The sequence below is a fragment of the Ictidomys tridecemlineatus genome, chromosome 4 (assembly GCF_052094955.1).
Source record: "Ictidomys tridecemlineatus isolate mIctTri1 chromosome 4, mIctTri1.hap1, whole genome shotgun sequence".
Lineage (NCBI taxonomy): Eukaryota > Metazoa > Chordata > Mammalia > Rodentia > Sciuridae > Ictidomys > Ictidomys tridecemlineatus.
Genome location: NC_135480.1, coordinates 170,263,618 through 170,276,154, shown reverse-complemented (window position 1 = coordinate 170,276,154; position 12,537 = coordinate 170,263,618). Strand labels below are relative to the sequence as shown.

Sequence of the window (12,537 nt, the reverse complement as noted above, 5' to 3'; positions counted from 1 at the left end):
TGATGTTTTCAATAACAGGAAGAAACATTTTGGTCATTTAAACTCAAAAAAATTCAGTTTTATAAGTACTATATAAATCCAATAAAATTTTTTTGGCCTACATTCATAACAAAACACTTATCAAACACCAATTTCATACTGGTAATTTAAGGGGTTCACATGTGAATACATACGTAACAGATTCAGAGTATTCTATGTAGTGATTTATTATTTTAAAAATCATAAATTGTTCAATGAACCCTTTTGTCAAATTAGTAGTCCTTCTATTAATAAAGCTCTATGGGGTGACGGCCAGCATCTCATTGGGAGGTTCTTTTTCCTGCCAAAGAGGGTTTAAGTCACCCGAGAAATTAAAATCTAGAATAATTAGTGAAGATTAAAAGACAAAGAGTCAGAAAGAAAATTTCAAAAGTGGAGCCCCAATAGGTTTACTCCACAAGGGAACTGGAGCAAGACAATAAAGATGGCTCTAGTGGTTTATTTAAGGTGGTACATCAAAAGCAGGGGTAAGATTTCAAGGATGCAGTCAGCAGGTTGATTGGGATCTTGGCAGGTCACTCACATCTCAGAGAGGCTGTGCGACTATAGCAGATCATCCCATCTCGAGTGCTGTGTGGGACATGAAAGAGTGGAATAGGAATTCACAATGTCCCTGGGCAGTCATACACAGAAGAAATGTCCACTGAAAGTTCCCAGAAACCACATATTCCTACTCACTACTCTGTGATATATGGCGGCCCAATGCAGCCCATGGGTGGCTTGTGATATTTTCTATATTAAAGTCATTATGTTTGTTAATGAAGAGTTGAATTGTGAAATGTGAAATCAGTCTCAATCATAAATAGAGCAGCCCGGTCACTTTTAGAAATAAATTGTATTTGATATAGATCATTGACACATTTCCTTTTTCAAACTTTGGTTTAAAATGCTATGAATAGCAGTGCTTGACCAAAAAAAAAATCCATATTTTCCAACTAAAATTCCTTTGAAAATAAAGAAAATGAAGAAAACATACCAGTGCTGAAAAGTAGGTATGTGCATAAAATTACTGGTGGAATTGGCAAAAGATTTTCACTAATTGGAAAACTGAGTATCTAGATAGCAAAATTAAAGACCAAATTATGCCAGATTGTAAGAAAGTATATCTGAAATAAGTAGAAGGAAATAAGTCTCAGATTTATAAATGCTGTTTGTAAGAAAAAGTTTGTTCAATTCTATGCAAACTTTTTGAGAATCTACATTAAGTGAGTAATTTTCTAAGAAATTAGAATTATATAAACACTGATCTTAAATTAACTTGAGTGATAAAAACCACACATAAAAGAAAATTTTTAAAGAATTCAACCTTCACCAGCTATAGACAATTGCATAGGAATAATTTATAGAACTTCTGAGAAACATTTCATTTCTGATAACAGTACTTTTTTAAAAAAAATATTTTAGTTGTTGATAGACCTTTGTTTTATTTATTTATTAACAGTGCTAAGAATCGAACCCAGTGCCTCACACATCCTGGGCAAGTGTGCTATAGTTGAAACAGCTCCAGCTCTTTTTTCTTTTTTTATTGCACTGGGGATTGAACTCAGAGCATCACTCATGTTAGACAAGCGTTCTACTCCTGCAATACACTCCTAATCCATTGAGTAATCTTGAAGTTTTCTTTTTCTTTTTTTTAAGGTTTTTTTTTTATATTTATTCGGTGGACACAACATCTTTATTTTATTTTTATGTGGTGCTGAGGATCGACCCCTGCGCCCTGCGCATGCCAGGCGAGCGCTACCGCTTGAGCCACATCCCCAGCCCAGTCTTGAAGTTTTCTAAGAGAAAAACTAACGAACAATTTCTAAATTTTTTTGAAACTGTAAAATATTAATAATGATTTCATAAACTTAGTACAAAGGGAGAAAACTAAGAACTAATCTCATTTTTTATATTGGTGTAAAATGATTAGTAAAAATTCAGTAAACAATTTTTTTTCAGGTTTCAGATGCATTTTTTTATTCATTATTTTTGATGACTATAAATAAGTTTTTCCACTATGAAAAAGAAAGTGAGCATAGTACATTTTCATGGCTGGGCAATGGATTTTCTCAAGTCATCTTCAATAAGGTAAAAACTTAAGAAAAAAACCCTGAATATTGGAATTCAGTTATTTATATAATGTCCTTATGGAAACATAACAGAATAAAAATAAACCCAAAAGGAAGGGCAGGGCAAAATTTAAAAACAAAAAAAAAAAGAAAAAGAAAAAAAAAGAAAAAGGAAAAGAAATTAAGACGACTCATTGCTTCTCGGATTTCTCCTCAGTCTCCTCTCCAGGTTCCTTGTTCTTCTCCTTCACAGAAAGAGCTTCCAGCTTTTTGGTTACTTTTTCAGCATTATCATTTTTGCCCAGTCCTTTCTTTTCTCTCTCTTCAATCGCTTTCCTGCATTCTTCAAACTTTGTTTTGAATTTTTGTGCATTCTCAGCGTTTAAGAAGCGGATGGCCAGCAGCTCTGGCTTCTGGCACTCATCAGCAAAGTCAGCATGGGTGTCCAAACCCAGGCAAGGTCACTGGCTTCAGTTCCATGTTGGCATGATATAGTAGTTGGCACATATCTTCAGGGTCTTGTCCCTCCTGTCTCCTTATGTTTCAGGAGCTCGACATCACCAGTGCCTCATTCCTTCCATTCTGGAATATCATTCTCTGAAGCAAATCGAAATAGCTTTGCTGCATCTTAAAAAGATCCTCTTCATCTTCCTCCAGCGTTTTAATTTCTTGCTCAGAGAGCAAAACTATAGGCTCAAACTGGGGGTCGTGATTGGACTCATCGGCATTCTCAGTAGAGGTATCATGGTTCTGATAACCCAGGCCCTGCCCCTGCACTTCAGCCCCTAGCTCCACAGGCCCTGAACCCACAGGCTGGCGGGGGGTTGGTGGAGGAGTCCGGGCCACTCACTTGGCGCCGATAGCGGCCCCAGTAAACAATTTTAATCCGAATTAAAAACATATTTCAGCATTAGAAGATATATTAATACAGTTCAACATATTAATAATCAGTATAAAACTCATATGATCATTCTTTGAAAAAGTACTTGATAAAGTTAAAAATAATGCATTTTCAATTTAAAAGCTCTTAATCAATACAAATTAAGGAATATTTAATCATATAAACATACTAATTCATAAATCAAGACAGAGCTAGCTCAAAAAGGGCCATATTTAGATACTCACTTGGGTCCCACAGATACTCAAGTTTTTATCTCACTCATAAGGGGCTATCAAATCCCTTCTACACATTCTTCCAGAAGTAGGCTGCTAATTCTACTCATGAGTCCCTAATAGATCCTGAATGCTAGTCCTTCAAACTCTGGGCAGCTCTGACTCAGAAACACTAATTTGGGAAGTTAGTGTTTGAGTATAGAAGTAATAGGAGGCTAACACAGGGCAAGCTAGGGACAGATTAGAGTGTCAATCCCACCAAGTACACTTTTAGCAGGTGTGGCTGCTGGTTCTGAATGACTTCCTCTTATTACTCCTGGGGTGTCAGGCTTGGACATCATTGAAATTGTCTACTCTTCATTGATCTTTAACTCAAAACAATATCAAGAAAGATGCCATGGAACCAGTGGGCAGATCAGGAAGGCCAAACGACCAGTACCCTTCCAGATGCTGTATGTTCCCATCTACGTTTAGAGCCTGGATACAATTAAATAGTGACTGTGGAAGTGGCATTCATTAGTGCTAAGCTTAGTCTCTGTTTCCAGAATTTATCCCTATTCATAGTCTAAATTCTAGATAAGGTGGACCAGCAGACAGTTTTTGCTGGAGGTGAAGTTGGAGGTTAACTAGGAGGCAGAGGCAATGAAATGGGTGTGAGGCTGAGATTCTGCCTCTGGTAATCTATACACAATATAATAACTAAAATACTGATTTCAATGCAATTATTAGTGGACAGTGGTGACATTAGTGAACCTAACTCATTTAAAAATCCATGATATATTAATCCAGGTAAATAATGATAAAACAAAATTTGCTATTAAATTGAAACGTATTTTATATAAAGGTAATTATGTTTATTATAGAGAAGTTAAAACACAAAGAAAACAATCATGAAAGTAGTTACTACTACCAGTCCTTTTGAATAATATTATTTTGAACAAATTTATTTCTTATCGCCTACTGTTGTTTACTTTAGATTATTTAGTATGTAGAAAATTGTTTAACTTAAAAAGTTTTTTTTTCTCAACATATAATTTTAGATAGGCAAGATGATTCTATATACTCCAACTTCTAAGCATACGGAACACAAATATATTTCCCCATGTGAGTTTTCTACGATGATAAATGTGTGTCTGGTTGTTTACTGATAGTAAATAAGAAAAGAAGAAAAGATAAATATGCGTCTGGTTATTTACTGATAGTAAATAATAAAACCAAATATAATTTAGGAATAGGCCATTCGAATTTCTTGAAAATTAAAATGACTATTTTAAAGTTTAATTTTCATCTTTATAGCAATGATGTTGTCAATGACTATAAGAACCTGCTGCATGCGTTGCAGCTTAGCTTAGTTGATTCTAGGAGAAAGCACAAGTCATTCTAAGCAGGCATCAGGTACGTGTACAGATTCTATCTACTGCACCCAACAAGGCTGTGCTGATTGGAATACCTTCTGGTACCTGAAATGAAGCAAACACAAATAAGGAATATAGAGAAAATCAAGCTTTCTTCTTGAAAATCCTAGTGGGTTGCACAGAAAAAGCTTCATAACACATATTAAAACATGAAGTTTTACTAACAGGGATTTGGCAATTTCTCTTGCCATCAGTAACATTTCTTGTCAAGTGATAGGCGTATTTTCCATGTTACAATTAAGAGGAACACAATCTTATCTATTTTTTAATATCTTCCTTTTTGGTTCAGTAGAGCGCTTGGCTCTAGCTTCACAAGAAATAAAGAATTATAGTTAGTTCTCTAGCAGTGAGTATTTGTGTCAGTAATACAAACAAACAAGAAAGAAACCTTACCATTATGTTTCCATTTGTGTTTGATAAGTCAGTGAATCATTCTCTGCATCTATCTGTAACTCTTTGAATGATTGGGGAAAAATTTATATATATATATATATATATATATATATATATGTATTCATTCTCAGAATTCTGCATATCAAACACAAAATATGAACACACACACACTTCCTATCTTTCTCCATTTCCTTTTTGTATTGCATTTATTATAATATAACTGGTTACATATTTTATCCTCTCATTGTTTCCCCACTAGATGTTAAGGTCTATGAAGGCAAAAATATCTCTATTTTGTTACTACTTCAGCTTCCACACCTAGACTATGACTAGTACACAGTAGGATACAATGATAATTCTTGATTGAATGATTACATGAGGAAAATCAAATTCTCAAATTATGAATAATACAGAAGCTCATTATTTAATAATTTGTACAATATCAAACAAATAATTAGTAATAGGGCTAGAATTACACATATTCAGTAATCCAAAGTTAACGTTTTATTTCTAAACCATGATTCATTCCTGCAAATGTGGAACTCTCCTGTACTTCATTTTCCTAAGGGTCCATACTGAATTTAAAAATAGAAAGTGGGTATATTTGTAAGCCACATGCAAGAAAACTATTAGCTCTTCTTACTGTGTTATTCGTTAGACTTTTTAGTATAACAGAAAGCCACTTCTAAATTTTTCTTTATGCTTAATAATTTTAAAACAGTGATCAGCCCTATTTCTTATGCATATAGCTGCTAACAGGAAATTAAATATACATTGATACTAATTAGTCTATCCTGGCAGAAATTCTTTCACTGCTGCTCTTTTTATTTTACACTTACAATAAACTTAAAATGGTGAACAAATATAGAGGTACAGATATAATGTGCCTAATGACTCCCCCCACAGATTCTTAAATAGCATACTGATTCTTCTTTGCAAAAGCAGATACAAAATTGCAACCATTTTGAGGCCATGAAAAGAGGACAAAGAACTTAACAAACATTTAAATTTCCCCACAAAGCACTTCATCTTTGTCAGAATTTAATTTAAAACATTTTTGACATTCAATTATTCACTGTAGACAGACTCAGAATCAGATCATCTGCTGCCAAAGCTAAATTACCAAATAGAGAGACATAAACCTGAGTGTTTTCTGTGTAATGATAGCCCATAATGATAAAAAATTCTTCCTAAAGGCATCATGTACTGTAGATATTAATGCAGATTTCAAGAAGGAAATGAAAACCTAAACAAATATGCTTGCAGACTCCGGAACATAGAAATATCTTGAGAAATAAGGTTGAAACTCTTAGTAAAGATTTTAATTGGATCTAAGCTTGATTTAATAAATGTTATGCTGTTATTTTACCAGTGTCATCCATTTATTAACACCCTTTCAAAAACTGCCTTCTTATCTATTTGCCTTTTATCTTGTTGATAGGTTTTATTGAATAGTCAAATGTGGTAGATTAAAATAGATTAACAACTAAATATAGCAATACTGCCACATATTAAGGGTGATATTATCATGCATTAAAATGGAATCTCTATTAACCACATGTGGCTTATCAACATCACAAAGGGATCAGATGTGTAACAGGGGTGTTTCCCAAACCAGAAACAGATACTAATCCCTTGTCTTTAACCTTCCTTTCATATGGATTGTATTTCCACAGTCTATCCACAGCATTTGTGTGTAAGATGGTACAATCCTAAATTTGATCACTTGAAATATCTTGGGCACTTGATTTAATTTTGAATATCTTTGGCAGAGGTATCTGACTGCAGATAAAGTAATAATTGGTGTGAGGAATGCTTTCCTTCATCATTGGTAACTCATGGGTGTAATCATTAGGGCCAATCTTCCAGGCAGATCAATTTCTTCTGTATCCACAACTCCTCACTAGTACAAACCACAAAGTGTCTTTTTATTTAAAGTCTGACCATATCACTTGCATTATTCACCATTTTTTTCACATAAATAAAGTGTACATCTCATTTTTCATTTTTACACATACTTCTACACTTTAGTGCCATATTCATTTTTCATGGAAGTGACTACCATATAACCTAAAAAACAATAAAATGCCGATTTAAATTAAGATATACAAAAGAACAATTTAATTTGAAGGTATATGGTATCTCACAGAACTGAATGAAGAGATATGGCTGAGATTTAGGAATAAATAGATTCAGGAAGTAAAATATTCTATAAATAACTCTCTTTCATCTCTGCTGCCTTTTAATATATTCATTCTTCCCCATCTCTATCAAACAAGCCAAAAATACAGCTGTCATTGTGTGTTAACCATTCTTTCTCATAGCCCACACCCAGAAATCACAAGATTTTAGTTATATTAACTCAACATTCTCCCTTATACTTCCATTTCTCCCAGCCAAATTCTTATTACTTGTACCATGGCAGCATGCTCTTACCTGAATTATTACAAGTCTTACAGTTGGTATCTTACCCTGGCCTTGCCCTCCTCCAATGTAGTTGCATGGAGTCCAGCAGCCAGGCCTAATATTTCTATTACAAATAACTGACCATATAACTCCACCACTTTAGATTGCCAATCATATTCCCATTCCTCAGATAACAGTGTAAACTTCATGTTCTAAGTTTCCTACTTAGTAAACCTATGTATTCTTCTCCTGTTATATACCTTGCCAGATTTGCTTTTTATACTTTTAGACATCATAATTTTATAATTTAAAAATATTTAATTATTGTTTCTTTATGATATGCTATTCTACTAACTCCAGGACATTTGAGCACACTGTATGCTTTATTTGGACAGCTATATGAGTTTCAATCTCTGCTCTGCTATAACAAATTAACAGAAACCACTTACTTGAAACAGCACAAAGATTGTCATAGTTCTGCAGTTAGTTGGTTCTGACTTTTTCAAATCAAGATGTTGGCAGGCTATATTTCATTCGGCAAGAACTAGGAAAGATGTGTTTCCTCATTTATTCAAGATGTTGGCAGAATATTTTTCTGTGGTTACAGAACAGAGAGCATGCTAAAAAACAATTAGTTGCACATTTTTAAAGAGTGGATTATACGGTTTTTTAATTATATTTCAATAGAGCTATTAATTAAAATGGAAAATGTTGCTGTCACCTATTTATATATAGTAATCAATACTGAAAAAAAATATTTATAATACTAAGGAACCCCTTTGATGATTGATTTATTACTCTTGTTGCTTACTCACTACATTATCATTATCATTGAATTGTTTATATGCTTTTTGTATAATCATTTAAAAGTATGCTACAACCTTCAAATGCTACTAAACTACTACTGAGCCCGGCATGTGATACAGGTCATATGAAGGTGATGGACTATAAGAGCTCAGAATATAGTGGTGTTTTTTTTTTTTAAATGGGAAAGATGTAGTTGGAGTGTGTCCCCCAAGTTATCTTGTGTTAAAACTCAACCCCCACTGTAAGGTACTAAGACAGTGAAAATGTAATGTGACTATGTTTTATAGAAGGGGATGAGAAATACATAAGGTCATTAGTAGAGAGTCCCAATGATTGATTCCTGTGGCTTTGAAACTACAGAGACAGAGACCAGAAGACACACACATACACGTGACCCATTTCTTGCATGTGATGCCCCAATTCACATCAGGACTCTGTGAGAAAGAAAAACATCAACAGACATGACTCTGTAACCTTGCATTTGTAGAGTTATGAGCCAAAACAAATATCTTTGTTTACAATTTTCTCGTTTTGTGATCTTGTGTTATATGCAACAGAAGATAGACAAATAAAGCTTCCTAACCAGGGAGTCAATGAAGCCCACATAGGAAGATATAATGGCCTCCAGGCAGAGTAAAGAATAATTCTCTGTCATGATATTTTCAAACTGTGGAAGACTCTAACTTGTGAGGCATCGCAATGGTGAGTTTAATACATTGAAGGCAGAATAACCTAGAAACATGACACTCAAGTTTCTTTAGTAATCTCTGTGTGTCGGCAAAAAAGAGCACAATTAGGTTGGCAGCCTAAAGGTGGAAAATAAGTGATGCCTTCTAGAAATGTCAAAAAGAAATTATTGGCAACTTATCTACTCTCTACAATCAATTTCTATGCCTTTAATCAAGATTTATGAAATAAATTACACAATTGGCATAAAATATCGCCTCATGACTAATAAATTATACATTCTGGGTACATGCAATATTATAAATCACGGAGGGAAAAATAGCTGTATTATTTTAAATGTTATAACCTGGTTACATGACAAATTTTCCTCAAGCAATATGGGAGTTTTGAAATATTACAAAATGACTTTCCAAAGATTAAAGGGAAAAAGGACAAAGTGTGAAGGAGCCATTACAGCTGTGTGTCCTTAGCTGGACAAGACAGGACCTAACTTGACCCTTCCCAGAATATAGTGCAGTATTCTTTTTTGTTTTATTGGTTGTTTACAACATTACAAAGCTCTTGACATATCATATTTCATACATTAGATTCAAGTGGGTTATGAACTACCATTTTTACCCCAAATACAGATTGCAGAATCACATCGGTTATATTGCAGTATTCTATTTTATCACTTGGAAATCATCTGCAAAGCTTAAAACTTCCTCCCTAATTTATGGTTTGGAAACAAAGGTCTGAAATGTCACCTGTATGGATGGCTGAAACAAAGAGGAACTTGATTTACATGGAGGTAACAAAGGAATATAAAAAATACAATATGAGTATACACTAAATGTGAAAACACATTGTTGTGTTAAAAGAAAAATCACTACTGCACCAGGGAGAGGGTACAGAAAATTAAGAAAAAAGACAAACTGTGCTTTTAGGTTGAAAGTAATGTTTGAAATGGTATTTAAAAATGGAAGATCAGTTTAATACTTTTGAGTGGCCCATTCCTGCAGGCCAAGACAAGAACAGGTCAGGTTGACAGATTTTCCAGGGATCAGAATGAAATAGATGAAAATGTAACTGGTCATAATTGAGTCTACAGTAGCAATTGACTATAACGAGGAGTTCTGAGTATATAAAAGGAAAGCCTGTAGAATGGTGAAAAAGTTTAAAAATCTATCAGAAAAAAACCTAGGAGTTGACTCAGTGTCATGTTTTTCCTTACCATTTCCTCTAACCACAAAAATTTTGTAATTATCCTGCCTTTATTCCTATTTTTAAGCAATACTATGATCAGAGGGAAGTGGTGAGCATGCTAATACTTTAAAGCCTCTGTGTAGTTAGTATTTCTGTGGTTTTAATTCATAATTTCATTTTAAAAGTGATTTGGGAAACATCTATCTCATGACACTTGGCTTTCATTTTTACTTATGCCATGGCCCTAAAGCTTGATATGATTCGTAATCTCAATCAATCAGGAGAATTTTAAAGAAGTTATTTAACTTCCATAGACCTCTGCTTCCCTAGTGGGAGATTAAATTTAAGATGACGGCAAATGTTAACCATATTATCTCATGATTTGAATATGTATTACCCACCCAATGCCTGAATCCCCTCCAGAAATTCACTGTCATTGTGGTAAATTACTTTGTGAAAACTCTTACAAATATAAAATGCAGTCTATAGTTGGATATTCTTAGTTGTAGTAAACCCTTTAAATTAATATAATATATAGATGAATAATTGATTGTAATAATTCTACATTGATACATTAGTAAAATGGATAAATTATCATTACTTATTGAAAAAAAAATTTCCAGTTCAATTTCTACTCAGCAGAGAAGGCATTTTTGTAACATATGAGAGAAAGAGCTATGAAAAATAAATGCCATTAACATGAAGGGTATTATGTTTAAATTCACTTCTGACAAATTAAATTAAAATGTCAAACTGATTTTAGACTGTGTAGTTTATTAGCCAATCTGCATATTAAAACCATATCCATTTTCTCAGGGAACAGATGTGAAGACCATGCTAAGCTTTTTCTTCTGACCCACTGACACTCAAGACTAGAATATGCCACCTCATTCTCTCTGTTCCTCTGAATTGTGCTCATTTATATATGACTCTATTATTATATATTTTCTCTGCTAATATAGCTTTTCTAAACATATAAAAAATCTTGGTAGAGAAATTATCATATTTACTACTAAATTTTAGTTTATCTACTCTGCTTAGGAAGCTAACTAACATTTATACAACACTTCAATGACCTCCTTTATAGAAGTTAAAATATAAATATCCTTACTTCACTCTCACTGATAACATTTAGGATACAAAACAAGACGACATAAAAAATTCAAGTTAATATAGCAAAACAAACAGAAAGCATTTTCCTCCTTAAATACAAGATCTGAATCTATAGATTTTAAAGAACAGATGTTTAAAGAAATGATGCTTAAAATGATTAATGTAAAAATTTATTTTATTTTTTTTATTTTGGAAGTTTATGGAAGACTTATACAGTAATGAAACCCAAGAAAAATAATAAATTTTCATAAGAATTAATAATTATGTTAACCTGTTCTTCTCTCCATAAAAAACTTTGTCTATATGCTAGTTCTGGGAAGACATTAAAGAATGAAAACAGAGAAAGAATAAAATTTTACCTGAGAAATGGATAGCAAGCTACATTACCTTTCTGCTGAGACCACACTGATTGCATTTTCCAACATGTATAAACATGAGGACTAGTACATCCATGATCCTGAACATGAACTTCAATTACATAAGAGTTGAAAGAGGATTCTAAAGAAAACTGACTCCTTTAAAAATAATTTAAAATATAGATTAAAGTTCATAAACATTTGTTATTCAATCACTGAGCAAAGGTAAGCCAACTTTAGACACACACACATGCATACATAAATAATGTAAACATTATGCATTTGCAAATGATCCACTGACCTGGATTAACTGAGCAGTAACTGTAGACAGGTACAATGTGATTACAGAAGGTGAGTCACTGGGGGATATCCCTCTGGGGCTTATATTTTGTCCCTTTTGAGCAAAGCTATTTCCCTAATAAGACAAATTTTAGGTACTCTATGCCATAGTCTTTGACAAACTCCATGGTGAGTAGCTCAGTAGATCTTCTAATGTGTGTTAATAATTTATAATTTTGCTTCATTCTAGCAGATGTATTTGTTTTAGCTATCATTCAAGAGGTGGCAAAATAGCAAAATCAATGGATTGTTTTATGCTTCACATGCATATACTCTCACACCACACATATCACACACTCACACATTTACACACACACACAAAGACTGTTTTGTTCTCTTAAAATGATTAGCTGTCTCCTATAACATTTATTGACTGCTTTCCATTATCTGGATCAACTTTGAGTTTTAAAATACATTCATCATTTCTCTTTTTGGTGCTAGGACTCCAAATATAAAATAAAAAATTCTCTATAACAGCTCTTAGTAAGAGCATCTTATTGAAGTCCAGAATGTGTGCAAATATTTATAAGATAAAGTTATATTCCAAAACAATAATTTTATATTCACTTTCAGAGAAAACCTTCCTCTGCTTCTATTGACACAAAGCTGCTTTGATATTTTTGCAGTTATACA

At 33.3% G+C, this 12,537-nt stretch overlaps 1 pseudogene; it reads right to left on the bottom strand.

Moving 5' to 3' along the window:
• Nucleotides 1–2,281: 2,281 nt before the first annotated feature.
• LOC101954512 (ran-specific GTPase-activating protein pseudogene) lies at nucleotides 2,282–7,626 on the bottom strand (annotated as a pseudogene).
• Nucleotides 7,627–12,537: the final 4,911 nt, after the last annotated feature.